This window comes from Mus pahari, chromosome 2, assembly GCF_900095145.1.
Source record: "Mus pahari chromosome 2, PAHARI_EIJ_v1.1, whole genome shotgun sequence".
NCBI classification, from domain to species: domain Eukaryota; kingdom Metazoa; phylum Chordata; class Mammalia; order Rodentia; family Muridae; genus Mus; species Mus pahari.
In genome coordinates, this window is record NC_034591.1 from 106245925 (window position 1) to 106254065 (window position 8141).

Consider the following 8141-nt stretch of genomic DNA (forward strand, 5'->3'; position numbering starts at 1 on the left):
AAGGCCAACAGGAAACAGGCACACCCAGCAAGCATTACCCAGCAGAGGATGACGTGGCCCCCAGAAGTCTTCCCAGGGGCCTGGTACTAGAAAGCAAACCCCACCATACAGAACCAGAGGGGGCCTGAGATCCTCTGGTGGTACTGGAAAAGGTCAGCGTGCAAAGGAGCCCCAACTTCCTTTTTCCAGCAAAATCAGCTGACCTGTGACATAAACATAATGTATCAGCAAGTTTCTACCATGTAGCACACCATCTGGAAGCTTAAGGCTCAAAAGAGCCAAGCTCTGGGCATCTGGGTACAGACCTAACCCAGCTCTGCCAGGCTCTCCCGTACCTTGATTGACAGACAGGACTATTGCTCACTCCCAGGCTCCATAGCTGAGCCTCAGCTTCTCATCCTCCTACAATGGTTGGCAGGGCCATGGCTCACCCCATGGCAGCCTTTGCAGATAGCAAGTTCTTATCCACGTTTCCCAGCGCCCCTTGGCTAAACCAAGTCATAAGGCTGGGCCTATTCCAAATGTGAGTAAGTGAACCCCTTCTGGAAAAGAAGGACTGCAGAGCCCTGTGATGAAGGTTGAGCCCAGGGAGGAGTGGAGGGAATGTGTGGATGGACAGTTTTGCAGGTTGTGTAGCGATCCCCAGTGGCTCCCACACAAAGCTAGCAGGGTTACACTGGTGTGGTGTGCAGGCAGAAGCCAGCCTGGGTGCAGCCTACTGCAGGAAGTCAGGAAACTGTGGCTCACGTAATGACATCCTTTCTCAGCACCAATTCCACCCAGCACAGGCTTGCCGCTTGCCGGTGTGGCTCCTGCTCCCAGGGGTTCCAGAGAAGCCGGCCATCTATGACTTCACATGAAGTCTCTGGAGTGTTGAACGTTATCCACTAATTAAAACTCTTGCAGTGCTCCTGACAGCGTCTGCGCTTTGGAATGCTGTATAATGATGATACTACATGGCACAAGGGATGTGTCAACCCTGAAGGGACATGCAGCTCCATGAAGTCCTGGTGTGGCTACAGAACCTTTGGCCAGGGGCAAGCAGGGGGGCTGGGCCAGACCCTGAACTCCCTGGAGGCTGACTCAGGAGCAGGATATTGGGGCGGGATGGGGGTGTGAAATAGCAGAACTGCAGACACTGGAGTCAGGGGGTGAGGAGGCTGGGGAATGCCACAGGCAGGCTGCTGGCTTGAGATAGGCTCCTCTCTCATCTCGCTGCTGTTCACCTAGGTGGACATAGACTTCTGTGCTCAAGAAAGCTGAACCTGACTGGGTTTCCAGGTCAGCCTTGGCTGATGAGTGTTGGGAGCCCAGGAAGGCGCCGTAGCCTTTCTACAGTAGCTGTAGCTGTTGTTCTGCAGTGTCTGCAACAATGAGAAGAGGCTGGAGCTAGGGCAGGCGGGGCAGGGCTGTGGCCATTGACTTAAGGCCTGGTGACCTGGTTAGCTTTGTTATTTTGACTCAGCTAGAGTTATCTGGAAAGAGGAACCTCAACTGAGAAGATGCTTCCGTAAGATTGGCCTGTGGGCAAGTCTGTGAGGCATTTTCTAAATTATTAATGTACAAGGGCCCAGTTTACTCTGAGTGGTGGCACCCCTGGGCAGGTAGTCCTGGGAAGTCTAAGAAGTGTACCTGGATGTCAGCCTGAGGAGTAAGCCAGCAAGCAGTGTTCCTCCATGGCCTCCTCAGCTCCTGCCCCTGGGTTCCTGCCTTGGATACTGGCTCTGACTTCAATTCATGGTCGACTGTTAGTTATAAACTGAAGTAAATTAAAGTTTGCTTTCTATCACTGCTCTAAAACACCATGACCGAAGGTAACTTGGGAACTCCCCCAAGGTTGGGTTAGGGTTAAGGATCAGGGAGACTAAAGCTAAACACCATGAAAGACCACGAGTCTCTAGCCACCTGCACCCTGGGGTTCCACCTACCAGGGACTCAAAGGATAAGACTGAGCCTACAGTGGCTCTGTCTCCAACTAATAAGGGAAAGCAGATGGTCTAAGGAAGGCCTGGCTTCTCCATTCGTGGGACTGTGCGTATTGAGGCTCCAGCCCGGGTTCCAGGCCAGGGGCTCTGAGAGGGACACTGCTCCTCTTCTGGGTGGGGGTACTACTCATGTGCTCCCCAGAGCTTGGCCTCATTCAGACGTGCCAGATCCTCACACAGAGTGGAGTCCATCTGGCTGGCTGGAGTACTACACTGGCTACTGAATACCATGGCAATGGGAACCTGAAAGAGAGGCCTGGGATAGAGCGGCGGTGCTGTTATCAGAGGTTCAGAGCTTGCTGAAGGGACACAGGAAGCCAGGGATGCAGCATGCTGGAGTCAACCTGCCCACTTCTGCAAAAGCAGCTGTCTGGGTGTCCAGCATCAGCATTAGGGCCTGCTCTTATCTAAGATGTGCCACCCTACCTGGACAGGCCTGAGTTCCATTGCCTTACAACCTGCCTTCTGTCAAGGTTAGTACATGGCAGGGCTGCTCCTGACTCCCCCAGGGACGGCTAAGCTATACCAGAGTCCCCTCTAGAGAGGAGAGAGAAGGAGCAGATGTCGGGCTGGGACTGGGGTTCCTGGGAGCTCCTAGGGAAACTGACACAGCGTGGAGGAGAAAATGACAGAGTGGAAATTAGGTCAACCTCTGAAGGAGGAGAGAAGAGCCCGGCGTGATGGCAGAGAGGGGCCCAAGAGGGCCAGCGCTGCCACACGGAGAAAGGGGTGATGGGAAAACTTTCTCCAATTACACGCAGGAGAGCCAGCGTGTGTCAGCCAGGCTGCCTTATGATAGCAAATGACTGGGAGAAGCAGGCACTTAATGGGTTTTTCACTGCCATCAGTTAACCCGAGCAAGTGGCCCTGGTGACAGCATGGGACAGAGGAGGGTGCTGGGCTCAAGAGCTCTTGGGCTGGCTGATTTCCAGCCTGGGCTTGGTCACAGGATTTCAGTGATGGTGACAGGAGGATGTACAGGACCAAGGGTGTGCTTACTCCTCAGACCTGCCTCAGACCACATGCTCTGCTTTACCTGGCCCGGCTGGGACCCAGGGCTCACTAGCAAGAGCCACACGTACTCCCCTCTAAGGGAATTCCATGACGAGGCCAAGCAGCGCAGTTGAGAAGGAGCTCATACACACGCCTGGGGCAGCTACGCATAGATGCACAAACATAACTATTCTAATGCCCATCGAGTCTCTCATACACTAACACATACACAGATACCTAGACCCACTGGAACATGCAGGCACACAGCAGGACACAGACCCACACACATACTCACTCATGGACACAGGCATGCTTATAGACATCCATGGACATCCAGACCCAAAGGTAACAGATAACCAGATAACAGACATCCAACATACCTCCTCACAAAGCACCCAGGCACATAGAGAGAGTCTCTGAAAGAGACACAGGCAGATAAGGATACCCCCCCACACACACATACATATTCATAGGCACCCAAGGACACAGGCGTGGACACACATGACACCCCAGACACTCCCAGAAGCTCACGATCGTACACATTAACAGTGACCAGAACTTTCTTCAGGACACATACTCACATATTCACACAACACTCAAAGACACAGCCCAAGTGAAGCACAGCATTCCTCATGGTCAAATCCCTCTTCCTCACAGTCAAGAGCCAAGCCCTGACATCAGAGCTCTGTAGTGTGTACACTTGGTCCTCTTGCCTGCTTCAGCCTCCTATTGCACCCACCCATCTCCCGCCTCCAGGCTTTCTACATCCAATCCCCACCCCGCTAAAGGGAAACAACCTGAAGGCTAGCCCAACCTCACACCTAAGGGACAGCCACGTCCTCCTCCCGGCACTGCTGAGCTTCTGCCTCGTGTTCACTTATCAGCCAGTGAAGCCTGCAGCCTAGGGTGAGGCCTGACTGGAGCCACTTGAGCTACACAGGTAAGAAGCTCACTGGCCCTGCCACCCATCACACTAGCAGCACCAGAAAGCAGTGGGAGCCAGATGAAGGAATTCCAGGACAGGAGACCTGGAGAGGGCAGGGGAGGCACCTGGGGTGTGCACAGCCAGGACAAAGAGAAGCAAGAGGGCTACCATGCACCCTGCAAGGGAGGGGGCGTGCCAACTATAAGACCGGTAAGACAAGAGGGCATCGGCCTAGGCTGGACAGGCCCTGCTGAGGGTCTGCCATTGAATGAGATGAGGGGGAGAGGAGCAAGGCTGACCATGACCAACATCTGAGGCAGTGAGCCCGCAGGAAGTGCTGGGGGGAAGGCAAGGCTAGAGTTGTTTGCATGGTCTGCCTAAGCAGACCATGTCCTTACAGATGTCCGTATCCCAATCCTCCAGATGTGCTGCATGGCAAAAAAAAAAAAAAGGGGGGGGCGGGGGAGGAGGTTCCGTATGGTTACTGAAAGGACCCTTAGGTAGAGAGGTGGTTCTGGGTGACCCAGGTGGACCTTCATGTCATCCCCAAGACACTGCAGGAGGTAGGAGGAACAGAGTCACAGTACTCCAAGGGCATTGGTGATAGATGACTCTGGGGGCCATGGCAGTTATAATCCATTACCTCTGCTGGGCATGCCAGGTTCTCTTAGCTACTTCTGACTGGCTTGTGACCCCTAAAAGATGTCACCAGGATCTGAAGAGTAGAAGAGTCTATTAGCCAGGGAACATGGAGCTTTGAGAAATGGATTCCTCTTCCTTTCCAGAGTATCAACACCTTGACTCTGGGATGACCAACCTGGAGCACCGAGGAACGGTAAACTGGCATTGCTGAGGCCCCTTAGCCTGTTTGTTACAGCAGCAAGAGAAGGTTCATGTGATAGGTAGGCGCTGGAGGGTATGTGAAGCGCTTAAAAGTAGAAGTTGTTGGTTTCTAGGAGGTTCTGACACACAAGCCCTGAGGCTCTCAATAGAAGGTCAAGGAGATGAAAGAAACCAGAGAAGGAGGGTGGGGAGGAGGCCTCTTGGAAACTAAGAAAGCAAGTGTTTCAAAAGGTAGGGTCCACGTGCATGTGTGCATGTGTGTGTGCATGTGTGTGCGTACCTGCAGTAGCTGCCTAGGAAAACAGTTCCACACCATGAAGAACAGCACTGCCTGTGTCCACACCACGCATCTCCCTCTACAGCATCCAAGCTGAGGAACAGACTCTAAGCTCCCATCCCTCGTTGCAGTGTTGCCCCAGGGCTGTGGCTGGGAACAATAGCGGTGATAGAAGAGAGGAGGCTCTCGCTGTGCTTCAAGGGTTCTACATCTGATTTGTAGCAAAGGCTAGGGGCAGGCATGCATTTCTAAAGACTAGAAGAGTGACCCGCTATTTCAGATCCCGTAGGCAGATGAAGCTGGAGGACGACTGAGGCCAACCAGCCCCATGACACTCATTGGGGCACTGACTAGACAGGGGTAGGCAAAAGAACCTGCTGTACCCAGCAGAGGCATGGACTGTGACAGCCTGAAGCAGGTGGAACCATCTGTCACCTTCACTCTTGGTTGGTCAGTGGCCCTGTCATATGGCCTGCTAAGTTAGCAGCACAAGTCAGGGTGACTCAGGGAGGCCGAGGCTACAGTTCTTCCATCTCTGCTCTCTATGGCTGGATGTTGTCACAGGAATGTAGGGAGGCTGGGAGCTACAGCAGACATTCCTCCACCACCACATGACACAGGAAAAAGCAGAAACAGAAGACTGTCATTCCTCAGCTCTCTGAAGCTACCCTTGGCTGGCTTCTCTCCATCCTTCTCGATGCCTACCTGTGCCCCCAAAGATGACTGTTTGACTCTGCGGACCACAGACCAGTTTGGCTTCCCCACGATACTGAAGGCCAGTCCCAGAGCTGGCACGGAACAGAGCAAGGGACAAAAATCACTGGGATCTTTCTTCCCCTGTGTCACATAGCTGATTAGTGGAACTGAAACATTTCCTCCAAGAGATAGTCTCTAGGATTTGGTGCAGGAATCTCCAACTTACAAGATTCCTAGGGTGGCTAACTATGGCTGGGAAGGGAAGACTCTCAGAGGAGCCGCCTGCAGACTGGGCTGGGAGCTCATGAGCGCTTACCCATGCCGGGGTGAGCTTTGAGCCAGGCATGCTCTCAGAAGTAGCCCTTCGTCTATACCCCTGTAAGTAAATCCTCATTCACACCCTGTGAGTGACCCCAATAAACTCCATGACTCAGCAAAATAGATCTGTATGGAATCCTCTCTTTGGCTGGTTACTGGTGTACTGTCTGAGGTGAAGACTCATTTATTTGTTCATGTCTCCCCCAGAAAAGTCATGTGACACCCTCCGGTCCTGGCTCCCTCCTCTTGATCCCCTATAGCTGCTGTCATTCTCTTGAAGCAAGACTGTCCCTCCACCGGGTCAGCACTGACTTCCCCCCCCCCGCCCCCTTCAGCCCTTGGAGGTGGCAACAGCTGCTGATTTCTGGGTATTTCAGTGACCCTTGAGATTTTCTCTGATCCTGTCTTATACCAATATAATAACGAAAAGGTCCCTTTGATGCAACCTCATATGTCCCAATTTATGATTAGAATCATCAAATAACTGGTTGCTTTGGAGTACAGCTTGTCAATAAGTGTTCCCAGGAGACAGGTGTCCATCTGTCAGGAGCTGGCACCATCCCTATCAGAGGCCAGCACACCTCTGGGCATAGAAGGAAGACAATGTGTCCCAAGCAGAAGAACATACAGTCTGTTTCAATCAGGACATACCCTAGTGGGACTCTTTAATAGGAGGCCTCCAAAAAATTGTTTTGGAATCTGAGGAAACTAGAAGCACCAGGTTTAAAGCAGGAATCGGAAGGGATAAAACACACACACACACACACACACACACACACACACACACACACACACCTTGCTACTCTCTGAGGTCCATCACAAGCCAAGAGGATGCAGGGCTGGGGAGATGGCTCAGTGGTTAGGAGCACAGGCTGCTCTTCTTCCAGAGGACCTGAGTTCTATTCCCAGCCACTCTCATGACAGCTCACAACCTCCTATAGCTCCAGTTCCAGGGGATGGACACCCTTTTCTGACCTCTACATGCACTGTGAATGCATACAGAAGCAAGCAGGAAATATACCCATTGAATAATAAAATAACTTTAAAAACATTTTAAAGGCAAAAAGATAACCATAGAATCTGCCGTAGGGAAAGAAGAAACCCGGAGTGAGGAGGCAGATGAAGAGTGGGACTATTAATTACAGTAAGTGCCTGACACACTGTTTTACAATAACCTCCTAACGAAAGAGCCAATCGTTCCATGAGGAGTCAGACGATAACGGAGTAAGTACCATTCATATGAGATCCTTCTAATGCAAAGTTATAAAAGATAGAAACACACCAGCATAAAAAATCAGAAGGAGCCCATGGGTCAAGTGCTCACTTGAGGTTCAGTAGCATATGACAAAAAGCATCCCACAGGGCAGGAGGCACAAATGGTCATGAGATCTTATGTACCAAATACATTCTAAAAGAAAGGGAAGTTTGTTTTTAGGTTTATTTTTGTTTATGTGTATATACCCATGTATGTATGTGCACATGAGTGCAGTGTCCATACAGGACACTAGAGGCTTGCAGATCCCCTGGAGCTGCAGGTATAAGAGATTGTGAGATGACACACATGGGAGATGGGAACTAAACTCAGGTTCTCTGCAAGAGAAATAATTGCTCTTAACTGCTGAGTCACCTCTCTAGTCTTGAAGTGGGTGAACGACAATTTATTTTTCAAGCTCTTGATGGCATGAGGAGACAAAAGAAATTAACAAAGAATGTAAATATGTTATTAATGGCATTGTATGCATGCACAAACACATAGTCATATATGCTTAGGTGTGAAACTTGGAATCTGACATGTCAGCCTTTCTTAATGACAACTCAGGAATAAATTTGTCAAGTATTCAAAATAAACTGTCAGGATATATAAATAAAAAAATTGATGCCACACGCCTTTAATCCCAACACTTGGGAAGCAGAGGTAGGCTGATCTCTGAATTTGAGGCTAACTTGGTGTACAGAGTGAATTCCAGGAGAGCCACGGGTACATAGAGAAACCTTGTCTCAAAAAAACAAAGAGGTGGGGGAGGAAGAAAGAAAGAAAGAAAGAAAGAAAGAAAGAAAGAAAGAAAGAAAGAAAGAAAGAAAGAAGGAAGGAAGGAAGGAAGGA

At 50.8% G+C, this 8141-nt stretch overlaps 1 long non-coding RNA gene across 1 annotated transcript; it reads right to left on the bottom strand.

Annotated features, from left to right (window-relative positions):
* Positions 1-925: 925 nt before the first annotated feature.
* Positions 926-2246, bottom strand: LOC110315818. The gene is made up of 3 exons (XR_002380224.1): positions 1929-2246; positions 1633-1759; positions 926-1226 (listed from the first exon to the last, which is right to left on the bottom strand). It is a non-coding gene; the product is annotated as an uncharacterized LOC110315818 (long non-coding RNA).
* Between the last annotated feature and the right edge of the window lie 5895 nt (positions 2247-8141).